At 39.6% G+C, this 13,234-nt stretch overlaps 1 protein-coding gene across 5 annotated transcripts in view; it reads left to right on the forward strand.

The window, feature by feature from the left end:
* Positions 1-1,825: 1,825 nt before the first annotated feature.
* Positions 1,826-13,234, forward strand: part of ATF7IP (activating transcription factor 7 interacting protein) — a 120,161-nt gene continuing 108,752 nt past the window's right edge. For 3 of the 5 annotated variants that reach the window (XM_075750745.1, XM_075750755.1, XM_075750721.1), the window contains exon 1: positions 1,826-2,115. The gene's annotated coding sequence lies outside the window, so the exon portion shown is untranslated. Of the gene's footprint in view, positions 2,116-2,254; positions 2,463-13,234 lie in introns of those variants that run through there. The other 2 variants (XM_075750726.1, XM_075750760.1) reach the window with 2 other exon arrangements.

The following is a 13,234-nucleotide window of genomic DNA, read 5'->3' on the forward strand; positions in this document are numbered from 1 at the left end:
CTATGAAAGTTTAAGAAATAACTGTTGCAGGTGTCAGCCACACTTTCTCTTAGAAATTATCATGCCTGTAGCAAAGATGGCAGAGCAAGATCTATGTTCACACTTCAGCAGTTCAAGTTCCCAGGCTAGTACACCTGCTTAAAGCACTGTTGCAGATGTGTTTGCACAAATTTATTGGCACATGTAAACATTTCCTTCTTCCATCTCAGCTGTGCAATGGAAGCACGTAACAGGGAGGTCAGGCAAACCACTGGAAATGGCAGCATCTTAAAATGCTGCCCCTCAATCCTCCAAGCACATCTGACAGGACTTTCACAATGGCTGAGTCACAGGTACTGTTTCACAACATACAGGAACATAGCACCCTATTGGTCAGCTTGGTCGATACGCGACTGACAAAAACTTAATTCATAGTTAGCTTACTCTTGAAGTAGATAAATCACAATGCCATTTTTCATGCCTTCAGCAGGAAGAATGTGAACTCTATTGGCCTTAAAAAGGAGGGGATGGGACTCTCCATTACAAGTTTAGCAGGTGATTGGTATACAATGCACTATATAAAAATTTCTGCCGAAAACTCTATGTGCATCCTTGTATGCTCTTGTACCTTCTTGTGTACCTTTTCCTCAGTTCAAGAAAGACAGGGAACTACTGGAGAGAGTCCAGTGGAGGGCTATGAGGATGATTAGAGGACTTGAACATCTCTTGTATGAGGAAAGGCTGAGAGAGCTGGGTCTGTTTAGCCTGGAGAAGACTGAGAGGAGATCTTATCAACACTTATAAATATCTAAAGGGTGGATGTCCAGAGGATGGGGCCAGGCTGTTCTCAATGGTGCCCAGCAACAAGGGGCAATGAGCACAGACTGGAACACGGGAAATTCCATCTCAATATGAGGAAAAACTTTTTCACTGTGAGGGTGACAGAGCACTGGAACAGGCTGCCCAGAGAGGCTGTGGAGTCTCCTCCTCTGGAGATATTCAAAACCCCCCTGGACATGATCCCGTGCAACCTGCTCTAGGTGATCCTGTTGTAGCAGGAAGGTTGAACTAGACGGTCTCCAAAGATCCCTTCCAACCCCTGCCATTCTGTGATTCTGTGTACCTGAGGATACAGTTGCCAGCCTCTCCGCTAGACCTGACCCGCTGTTGGCAATGGTCATTCCTGCCTTTGGCTACAGTACAAAGGGTGCCAGGTTCTGGCTTGGATTAAAGCAGGTTCCATGGTTTTCTCCCCTGCCCACCCACACCTCTTACCCAGAAATGGAGGGTGGGTGGGAAATGGCCACTTGTGGTTTTAACCTGCATCTCACCCAGGATAAGCCTTAGCTTCATTTAAAACACAGCCAACGGTACTGTTTGGTTTCTTGACGCTGTTGAAACCCAAAGCTGGTTATTAAAAAAAAACAACCCCAAACCTCTGTGTTTTGCCAGGTGACAGCTGTTACAGAGTAACTTGAAGTTAGCCCTTGCACAGCCCAGAACCTGGACAAGAGGTAAGGGAGTCACAGCAAGCAATGCAGGAAGCTGGTAACGCAAGACTGTCGGCAGGCATTCGAAGGCGTCGGTGCTCCAGAGCCACCTAGCCCGCAGCTGCTGTGGCAGACAACTGAGAGAGGGAAGAGAGGGAAGGGGGAGAAGGGAAGGAATGAAGGCAGAGCCGGCTGCTCCCGCCCCTGAGCCTTGCCCCCGGCCGGGCCCCTCAGCCACACCACAGCGCCCCCTGGCACCGACGGCTGCAGCACGCCCCTCGGCCCCGGCGCGTTATCGCGAATAACCGTCCGCCACCGCCCGCCAAGGGGCGGGGCCACACGCTCATTTAAATAACTTGGTGGCTTATTTGCATACGGCCAAGATGGCCGGCCCTGGGATTGGCCGGCTCCGAGGCAGCCCCCACTGCCGGCCCCGGTGCCCACGGAGGGGGCGGGGTCAGCCGGGAGAGGGGAGGGGACACGCGACTTATTTGCATAACGGCCCGGCGCGTGCGACGGAGGGAGGCGGTGTTGGTGTCTGGAGCGGGTTCTGATTTTGAATCTACGGCGGCAGCACCGGGAAGGCGGCAGCACCGGCGACTGCCGAGCGCTGGGACAGGAGCTACCGCGGAACGCAGGGGCACAGGTATCGCACGTCCCTTCCGGGGCGCGAACGGCCGGGCAGCGGCAGCACTCTATCCGAACGCTGCCCCGCGCGGCGGCGGCGGTGGCGGCGGCGGCAGTGCGCATGCTCCAGGGCTGCAGCTTTGCACACGCGCCGCTGCGCGCACCCACACACTCTCACAAGCGCAGCGCAGCTACGCGCACGCTGCATGGGAGCACGTGATTCGGCTCCAGTGCAGGCGGCGGCGCGCATGCGCGTTGCTGTTTTCGCGCAGAGGTGGCAGCAGGTGGGGAGCAGGTTGCGGAGAGGCGCGTTCCTCCGTCCCCTACGTGTGGAGGGATCCCTGTGGCGGCAGCTGCGGGTCACAGGTAGGTTTGGCGTGGAGCAGGGCACTGCTGGCGCACTCTGCTGTGTCCTGAAGGTGCAGAGAGCTGGGCAACACCAGGAAGTCTGTCGTGCATCAGTGAGGTGAGGTGGAGGTACCTCCTACGCTGCACTGGGCAGGTGTTTGGGTGGGACAGTGGTGCGTATGGCTGGTGCCTCAAAAGCATTTCCTTACTCGCTGTCTGAATTGGGGATGGCGTGACCTGGGTAGTGCTGGATGCAGCCAGTGGATATCCTTGCAAACACAGCGTGTGTGGGCGTTGAGTGTCGTCGTGGATGGACGGACTGTAGAACTAATGAGGAAAAAAACATTTTTCTTCTTGTTGCGCACAGTAGTGTGCTGATGAACTTCAGATTAAGTTTTCTGAAGCATGCAGGCATGCTAATTTACTAGAAATGAAGGTGGTACAGTGGAAAATGAAAAAAGGGCCTAGTTATGCCTTATTTATGTGATGTCATCAGTAAACAAAGCCAGAGTGGCTACTCCAGGTTGTTGTGGAGACCCACATCAAACAATATGGGAAAAGTTAACAGTTTACGTAGTATATTCATGTAAAGGAGGTACATTTGAACTTCTAATTTTCTTTGAACTTAAGCATTTAAAATACTGAAACTGTATTCATGGTTGTTTCAAATTTTAGTTCTGATTTTACACTGGGGCCTGTTAGAGATGTAGCATTGTCTTCGAGCAGTTTTTTCTTTTAACTGGTTTATATCCTTCTTATTAGATCTCGTAATCTTTGACAGATATCCAGTGACAATACCTACATTAGAATATTTTCTTGTCTAACAGTAATCTTGAAATAAGTGGTGTAATATCAGTGTGACCCTTAACACAGATAGACTTGTTGGATGGAAAAATTGGATGGAATTGTTGATGGAAAAATACTCTCTTAAAATGAAAGGATGAACAGCTCAATTGTTCTAGGCAACAGTCAATAAGCTTAAAAGCGCAGCCTTCATGCAGTCACAGAAAAATAACACTTGTACATCTAGACAGCTTATTTAACATGCTGTCTAATTGGTGGAAGTAAGAGTGTTAATAAATACGTTTGGCTAATATCCCAGATTATATAAGCAAATACAATTTGTAATAAATTTATTGGAATTTGCATCCGCAAGATCAGGATGTTCTACAAGCATGCTATTTGGCTCTCTTTTGCAAATTAAAATATTTTGGGGGCCTTTATCTGTTATACCAGTTTGTTCTAGCTACAGTTATTAATATTTATTTCATGTTTAGTTTTTTAAAAACAAAAACTTGGAGAATGTGCTTAGTTTCTGCTTAAATCTGAAATTAATAAGTTAAATACGAACTCTGTACACAAACAGCAGGTATCAGTGTAAGAAATAGTCTTTTTCTGATTGGGTACTGTTTAGTGCAGTCCTACTGGAAGGTATAAAAGAGAGTAATACCCTGAATATTAAGAAATCTTTGGAGGGGGAAAAAAACCCACAAAACCTACTGTTATTTGATATGTGATCTTGGGTAGGTAATTTCTCAGTTTTCAGATCTGTGAAATGGGGCTAATGGTCGTTGTCAGCCCATCATAAAATGAATTCACTAATGATTGCATGAGGACTTGTGCAATTCATGAATCATGCCAAGTAAACCCACTATTTATTCCTCAAGTCTGGCAATTATCTTAATATTCCATATGCTCTGGAAGTATCAAATCAAGTTCTTATGTACAAGTAATCCAGAAAGGAATTATACTAATAATTTTGGATTGCAATACAATTTTTGATAAATGCCAGATAATTAAAATACAGAAAAACTTGTTTTGTCACTGCTTATAGCTGCCTGTTGTGTGTTCCTTTTCAAAGAATTTCAAGAGATCTTCGTGTTCCCATCATTATGTGCTTAGTTTAGTAGACCTAATCCATTGCTTGGAGTAGGAGGCTTTTTATCAGCTCCAACCTTGCTACCAAGTGTAGCAGTGCTGAACTGATGCTTCGTGTGATAACATGGAACAGTGTTGTATTTTGCTGTATTAATTAATTTAACAAGACTATCTTGAGTGTTGTGTAGGCTCGAAACTGATCATGCTTAACAGAATTGATTCACAGAAGGATACAATAATTATATATATCAATTGAAACAGTCATTTTGCTGCTCTTATTGAGGGACCTCTTATTTCATAATGGTTAGGAAATGAAAATTCTGTTTTCACTAAGATGCTAATCCCAGTAGATATGCATACATACTGTACTCAGCAGTGTTTGCTGATACCTCCTGCTTTAACCTGTATTGTTATGTCCATTTCACATATTTAGAAGATCAACATTAACCGTACTATGTTAGTTTTCCTGTACTGGCTCTTCTAGTAATGATTCCAGAATTTGGGGCGTAAAGACAGGAAATGTGGTCTAATGTAGACATATGCTTGGCTCACCCCACCCCCCCCAGCATGGGAGGTTATCTGGCTAGCCAAGAGACTGAACAACCTATGAATAAAAATAGTTTCATTGAAAATATTGATTTAACAGAATCTGTTGCAAAGAGAAACAGTTTACATGTTAAATTATTTTTAAAATCCAATTTTAGTAACTGATTCCTAGTTAGTAACTAAATCCTCACTTTAATTGTGTGTGTTTGTGATTTGTGGGAGAAGGCATTTTTTTCTGTTACAGATGAAATTTCTGGTTAAACCAGAAATTTTGTTTTCCTTCCAAAGCAAGAGAAAAAAAATCTAATTTCTTCCCATTCAGATTTTTTTAATGGTATAATTATTAATTAGGCTTATGTGGACTTACTGTCAGGAATTATATTTATGCCAGAAATCTTAGGGTTATTCATGAAATGTAGGTAGTAAGGCCATGGTATGTTGCTCTTTCTTAAATAGCTTGCAAGTTGAATGCATTTTTCCATTTGCTCTCCACCTAGTGTTTTTCTATATTGCGTGCTAGTCATAAATTTTATTATGAGTTTATTTTGGAAATTACTACAGTGACAAAGATGTACGTCACAGTTTCATAAGGGATATTAGATGAGGAAAATAAGTTGCAAGTTATAAAGCTGTTATGAGACATGAATGTGGGGGGTTTGGTTGTTTTTTCCTCCCCAATATATTTTTATATAATATTTCTCTTAAATGCAGTGAAATCTAAGATTGTTAATGTCTTCCAGTTAAATCTGGCTGGACTCTTTACTTCTCTTTTGTATGTGACATTACTTTGAGAAATTTACCTACACACACAAAACAACTGGGAACTCATAAACTGGCCAACACAAATGATGTATGTTTGTTACTCTGGTATTTCTAGTATACTCCATGCACTATATGCCATACTGTATGAAAAAATGCTCTCGTGTTTCGACCATACTGTAAGAAACAAAGCAGTGACTTACCCAAATACAAGATGGAGAGTAAGATATGGTTGTTGTGTGGAGTTTTTTCTTTCCTTCTTTAAAAAACATAATAAACAGAAACAACCAAAACAGCAAAGCAAGCAAATAAAACTTGATTTTGGTTTTTTGGCAGCTTGTTAAGAAGCAGAAAGTAAGCTTGTTCTCTAAAGTGATCTCTGTAACCAGCTGTCCTTGTTAAGTTGGACAGTTACAGAATGTCTTAATCTCTGAATAAAGTTTAGATGTGAATTGGGTAATACTTCATATTTAAAATTCCTGTAGCTCAGTCTTGTTCTGGATGTTAAAGCCTGGTGGCTGATCCCAAAGAAGGTAAAGTGTTCTTAGCTTTGAGATTTTTTCAATCAGGAGTATCTGGAGCATGTATTTTCTCAGCCATTGAGTTCTGGTTATCCTTTTAAATACAAAATTTTGCATGATGTTGTGGGATCTTAATTCTCCTGAAGAGATTTTGTGTATCACTCATAGTGTTTAGGTGTCATACCTTTTTTGTTTGTGTGTGGGGGTTTGTTACTTTTTTTCCTCCCTATTTCTGTAGCAATGGGGGTCAGAAAATCCTTGAATTCATATGTAATGATCAGATGCTTCCAGAGACTTAAACATTCTTAAGTGCATTATTAGCCTATAAATCAGACTATAAAAGTGAGTGTGATCAATTTTAGAGATATAAAGTACTGATACTAGTTATCCAGAAACTGGATCTGCAGAATGCATTAGTGGTTTTTTTAGGATGGTAAAGATTGAACTAGACCAATACATTTTCTAGCTTTTCAGGGTGTGAACAATTGAATTGTGATTCAGAAATGGGAGCCTGTTTTGATTGGTTGGGGTTTTTGTCTTTAGTTGCATATTCTGGCTTTAGTGAATGTTGTATTTCTCATCTCTGTTCTGTCCTGACTATTTCTGTGCAATATACATATGCAAAAAAAATCCCAAAGTTAAGAGTAGAATTTCAGCTGCGCTTGAGTTCTATGTGGCTTTGTGTTTTATGCTTTCATTTGAGGTTGTGTTAGACCATATTAAACAAAAATCAGAATGCTGTTAGTGAAAAAGAAATACCTGCATGAAACTTAAAAAATGCATAGTAAGGTTCTTAAATGGCACTTAGGAATTCCACTAATAAGCAAATATGTTTAACAAATAGAAAATACCTGTTTTGCCATTTTCTGCTTAAATTAAGCTATGTGACAAAAATGTTTCATTGTGCCACAGCCCTCCAGGTTTTACTAGAAATCTGCTCAGTTCTAGTATAGTAGTCCAATTTTATGTGATCGTTTGTCAGTTGTTCTAGCCTTAGTAATTATTGAGAGACTTGTTGGTTTTCAGTAAATTTGATAGAGTAGTAAATACCAAGGATAATTAATTTCTGCAAATTTTGTGAAAACAAGCAGCTGGGGTGAGGAGAGGCTACCATTGTCTCCAGTGAGGGAACTTGGCAGTTACACGTTGTTTTGGGGGGATAACTTCCTGTCAGTCAGGACATAGGTATTGTCTGTCAAAGCAGTATGGAATCTGACACATCAGCATACAACTTAAGCCCAGATGCATACGTGCACTCACCCAGTGTGGTAAGGCACCAATGATAACCTGAGGTTACTCTGATAAAAAGTAGCAAGGCAACGTTTATAAATCTGCAGGAAATGTGGTTTCATTAGTTCCACTGCTCACTCATTACCTTGTTTAGTACCACTGATGTATACTTTTTAAAATTGCTAGTGTTTTTAACTGCAAGTCTGCCTTTTTTTTAAAAGTAATGATTCCTTGGTGGTGTAGCTAAAGGCATATTAGTAACTATGTGATATTAAATAAATCCTTGATCCTCATTTGCATGTCAGCTTCCATCATATCATTGTGGAGGAATTCAGAACACTATGTATATGTATGTATATTGTATAAATGTCCTTTATTTTCCTTTGTGATTTGAGTAACTAATAAAAAAAGCTGTGCCCTGTATGATGTTTTATTTTGAGCTGTGCATGTTATAAATTACTAAAAACTGTACTCAAGAGTTATCAGCTCTTTTTTCTTCCAGGAACAAACAATAAATCATGTGAGATCTTAGTAAATTAGATGGCTGTGTGCAAAGTACTTTTTTAATAACTTATTTTCTAAGATATTTAGGTAAACTAATACAGCTTGCTTGCTGTATGTAACTTGGATATTTTTAATACAGGAAAATATTTTTCTCTTCTAAATCCAATTTCTTAAAGTGCTCTTCAGTAAATTCATGTACTGAAAGCACAGATTTTACAAATGGTATGACTGTGGATATGTCAGCTGTTAAAATAAACTGTATACTTGCTCCATCATTTTGTGCTGTCCTAAGCATTATACTCCATTTCACAGTAGTGTAAAGAAATGTTATGGTAAAAACAAAAAACCTAACATGAAAGAAAGTTCCTTCTACTTTTGCCACCATTTTAGTGCAGTTTCCAGAAGGTCATTTGAAAAAGATATTGCATTCTTCTTTTTTTTAAGTCTTTCAAAATGTGTTTAGTAGCAAACTAGCACATAAACATACATGCTTGCTGACTTCAGTCAGTATATTGAAAATGTCTTTCATTGGTCCTACCATCAAGTGGCTTGGAATTATGGGAAGACCTCAAATGTTGTGCAGACTTTGACTTTCTGGACTCTAGTGTTCCTTGCCTCATGATCATCATGAACTCTTTCTTTTCCCCTATAGTTTAAGTAGTTTTTATCTGTGAAGTTCTTGCAGTCCTAAATGATAGTCAAGATGTTTCTTGAAGCCAGCCTACTGGCCTGTGTAAATATATGAAGGTTTCAGCAGATGGTCTATTGAGACTTCAATTCAAATGCATACAAACAGTAGTGGTCTCTCACTAATTTCATCAGTATAAGAACTGTTTTGTCGACTTAATGTTAACTAACATACAAAAAAAACCCCCAAAAACCAAAAAAAAAGAAAAGGGTAAATGAGAGAAGTGGATGAGATGTGGTTTGCACACAAGGAAATGTGGATGATGTGTAGCATACTGCCCTTGTAACATGAAATGACATAAAGACCTGCCTGAAAGTCCAGAATTTTCCGCATCCCCTTGATTCTTCAGGGTAGGAGTCCTAGTATAAAGTCCAACTCTATGTAATGGTATTTAAAAGGGGGGGGGGAGGTGATATTACTTATACAGGGCAACAATTAGAGAAATGAGAGGGTACCGTTCTTCTGAGTTTCTTGTTTGATGTTCATGAGAAGGTTGGAAAATGGCAGCTCTGATTTAAAATTTAACTTATGACTACAATAATTGAACTTGCTGAGATACTGCAGTGTGTTGGCATGTCAACAAAAGAGGGCAGAGTTAAGGTTGTTTCTAGTTTTTATTATGTGTTTAAGAGAAATGTAAACCTAAAAGGTTAAGTTTAAATTCCATTCTGAATCTTTTTTAAATGCCTTATTTTCTTATTTATTTTTGATTTTTAGGGAACCTGTATAGATGCCACCCTAAGTAGCAGTAAGAAATGGTAGTCCCATGCTAATACAGGAATTCCACATTAGCGTAGGTTCACTTTAATATTTCCTGGACCAAAGCATTCTCAGATGAGTTATTTCACTCCTAACTTTGTGTTTAATTAAATGTCAGGTTTAAAATTAGTTTGGTTAATATTTTTTTAACAAACTAACACACCTGTGTATGCTAAATAAAATATATTGAAGTGAACTCTTGAGTAAACGCATATGGTTTCTTACCATTCAGCTAGATTTTTTGCAGCTAGGTGTCTGTATTCATGTATCGGTACCTCTGCATGTTTGTGAAGCTTTCTGACAAGGTAAGGCGATTGACTGCAGCAACTGGAGTGTGACATAGGTTCTGCTTTCTCTGGCTCAGTGAAAGTGTTCTTTGAAATTTTTTTTGCCGAGTAGTTATGCTTATTTAAACCTATTTAAGTCATTGAGTTTCCATGTATTGAGCTCCAAGACTGAATGTTAGAGAATGAAGTGTTGTACAAGTGCAGCCCTTGAGTTCTGGATTAGAACCTCCCTAGGTTTTTCTTGAACTTCCAGGAGTGGAAGTTAGAATTCACCTTTTGATGTAGGAATTTTGTAGGTGCACTAAAAGTAGCTATGTTTTAAATAGAATTCTGCTGTGGAAATCAAAGTGTATGTATATTGTATATATGAAATACTAAGTTTGAATTTTGAAATGTTACAAGTTACTGTAAATCCTTGTAAGCTGAAGATGTACTATGTATTAAGTTCAGAGTAAGCAATGTGGGGGTTATAACTCACTAATAGAAAACATTTATTTTGAATTTGTTGTAAACTTGATTTTTGATTGTAATGTTGTTCTCTAGTCTTCACAAATTCGTTTTTGAGAGACGTATCTTTTGGGCATTTGAACTTCAAGCATATTTTAATTTAGACCTCTGAATGTGTACAGTATTCTCAAAGACGTTAATAAGCAGTGTAGCTGTTCACATGTATGTGGCAGTTGCTTTTTCTTGTGTTGCAAATCATGCTTTTCCTTTTGTCCTTCTATTAGCCAGATGGTGTATTTCAACTTTTTTTTTCTAAGGTTTGGAATACTAACTGTGGTGCTGATGAGTGCATCAGACAACTACTGTTGGCATGATTAATCAGTTTTGAAATAACCAACTACAGCTGGCAACAGGCATGCCCAGTTATGCAAGTTTAGACATTTTCATAAAAGTAGTAGATGGAGGGCATGTTCTTCCACTTTTTTGAGGGGGCTTAATGTGTTGGGTTAATTTTGGATCACAAAGACTATATTTTAGTAGAAAGTTAGGAATAATTCAATGTTAATTTCCTTCAGGATCGCCCCATGTGCACTTGCAGTTATTTTGTTGTAAAATAGCCATATTTGGATTTTGTAGAAGAGCTGTATGTGATCAAGTGAGGCAGATACAGAGGAGCTCCCTCCAGAGCTGATCCACAGTTGGCTGGACAAGAGCAGGTGACTGGCATTAATGAAGAGATATTAAAGAGGATCCTGTGTTATCTTAAGTTCTGTTAGCATTAAAATTGTGTATTTGTTTGACAACCCGTGTGTTCCCCTGTAGGTTCCTAAACCCGTGCTCTAGGTACAAACTACTTGGTATGGTTACAACAAAATTCCAGCAAAATTGCTGAAGGGATTCTAGATATGTGTCGTCTTTGAAAACCTTCCACAACATACTGCATCATTTATAAAGAATTAGATACTTGATTTCTGTGGGCACTGTAGTTCTGGAGTGTTCTTGGGTTTTTTTGCTAGCTTCCTTATTTATAAAGTGAACTTCCTTTTCCCCCCCCCCAAGTAAAACGGTTTTATTGGGCAACAAATATTACACAATATTTCAAAATAGGTGGTAAAAAGGTATAGATCAGTTTCTTAAGCTTTTTTTTTTTAAGACTGAAATGAGGCTGTTCTTGAAAAGTATTCCCTAATGTTTGTCAGTTCTATGCATGATCTGGCTCTGTATCTGTGGCTGTTAATATGTGACATGGATTCTGAACTGCCTGGAGTCGGGAGGGATTTGAAGTATGCAGTACAAATCCTGGATCACAGACCTACCGGGCTACCTCTCCATGGCTTTTCGTTTATTTTAATTTTCTCATTACCAGTGGTGCTTTGAGTAGCTGCAATGTTGCAGCCATGCATTAACCACTTCATGCCTGTCAAAGGAACCATTCCTCTGGCCCCCTTCTGCTTGTGCAGTTTGTTGCAGTGTGGTGAAGAGGGGGTGCTTTGCTGTATAAATGTTTTATCCACTGCCGAGTTGTCACTGAGTGGCTGGTCTTGACTGCACGTTGCAGCCATCTTAATCACATTTTCAGTGCAGCTGAGACAGCGCAGTTTCAAAATGGCTGATGAAGTGCTCTTCATTGCAGCAGTTTAGCTTGACTGTATGCAAATGAGCAGAACTGTTGGCATCACATGTTCCAGACCTTAGAGGTAAGCACCAGCTCTGCTTTGCTGAGAAACAATTTTAAACTTAGTTTAGGCAAAATTAATTCTCAGCTGTATAAAATATCTTAAAATACTGTCCTTTTTTTTTTTTGTCAACAGGAGGGTGTGGTTTTGGTTGCGGTTTTTTGTGGGTGGGGTTTTTTTTTTATTTCCCTCCTCTCACTGAATTAATTCATAGACCTCTATCCTTTCTCAGTTATAGCGTAGATTGGGTGGGATGGGAGAGATCAAAGGTCATACCCATATGTCTTGGTAATCAAAAGATTTCATTTTGGCTTACTTCCTTACCAGGCCAGAAGAGCTCTCACTTCATGCTGCCCTTTCTCAAAAGCTTGCCTCATACTTTTAGTTAAAACATAAACTCTTTATGAACGTCATTAAATTTTGTTACCAAGTGGTTAAGTTTACATTTGATTATCATATTTTCAATACATAATTTTTTCCAGTGGTAGGTGAGAACTATAAAACTGGTGTAAATACATTGGAATAGCAACAATTATGTGAATGTTCACTGTTTTGCAGGTAGCAGTTATTTGCTAATCAAGAATAGCACTACCATAAATTCCGCAGAACCGTTACAAACGGTAGAATGAAAGTTTCAAGGTAAATTATTCTTTTATTTCTTTTGTATAACTTAATCAGAGTTTCAAAGTGCTAGTGGTTTCACACAGCTTAGTCTTCTCCTGTGTGCGTTACTGGTTGGTGGCGTAGTGTCTAATAGGTGTCAGTGTCCAGGGACGTGAAGGTGGGAGAAAAGCAATGCTCAGATCTTATCAATTGGGGATGGGGGGAACAGAAAAGGAGGAGAAAGAACACTCTTCCTCATGACTCACTCATATTCTTGTTTTGTGTCTGTCTCAAATACCTAGTTACGGTCTTTATGGGATCTTAAGATGGATATGAGTTAATTTGAGAGTAATTAAATAGGCAGTTACTTGAACTTCTCCCAAAATGTATCGGGAGCAGCAGAAGAGCTGGATAACTCATCAGTATGCAGCTCACAGTATTTTCCTTAAGTTGAACTTGTTGCTAAGGCTGTGGAAGTCAGTACTAAATGCCTAAAAGTTTAGTCCTTCCTCAATATTATTGCACATTAATTTGGTGCTTTTAGCATACTCTATAAAAAAGCACTTGGTGATTAAATCAATTTTTAGATATCTGTTCCTATAAATGATCAATACACTGTTTATAAAGAAACAAAGTATTCTGAGCAGATAGCGCACATCAGGTTTTCAGGAGACGTGGTTTCTCCATGTTTACTGTGTGCATTTGATATGATTAAAAAAAATAAATAAATCAGTAAAATACGGGGTTTTAAGCCCAGGCTGATTGCTGACTTCAGCTAACTGTAGATTTGTGAGCAATTGGTCGTAAGATTTTCCTGCTTTAGAATAAAAGATCAGTGACAGGAATAATGCAAATGTGTGGTCACAGATGATGATAAAATACAGGTAGGTAG

Source organism: Balearica regulorum, chromosome 1 (assembly GCF_011004875.1).
Source record: "Balearica regulorum gibbericeps isolate bBalReg1 chromosome 1, bBalReg1.pri, whole genome shotgun sequence".
Lineage (NCBI taxonomy): Eukaryota > Metazoa > Chordata > Aves > Gruiformes > Gruidae > Balearica > Balearica regulorum.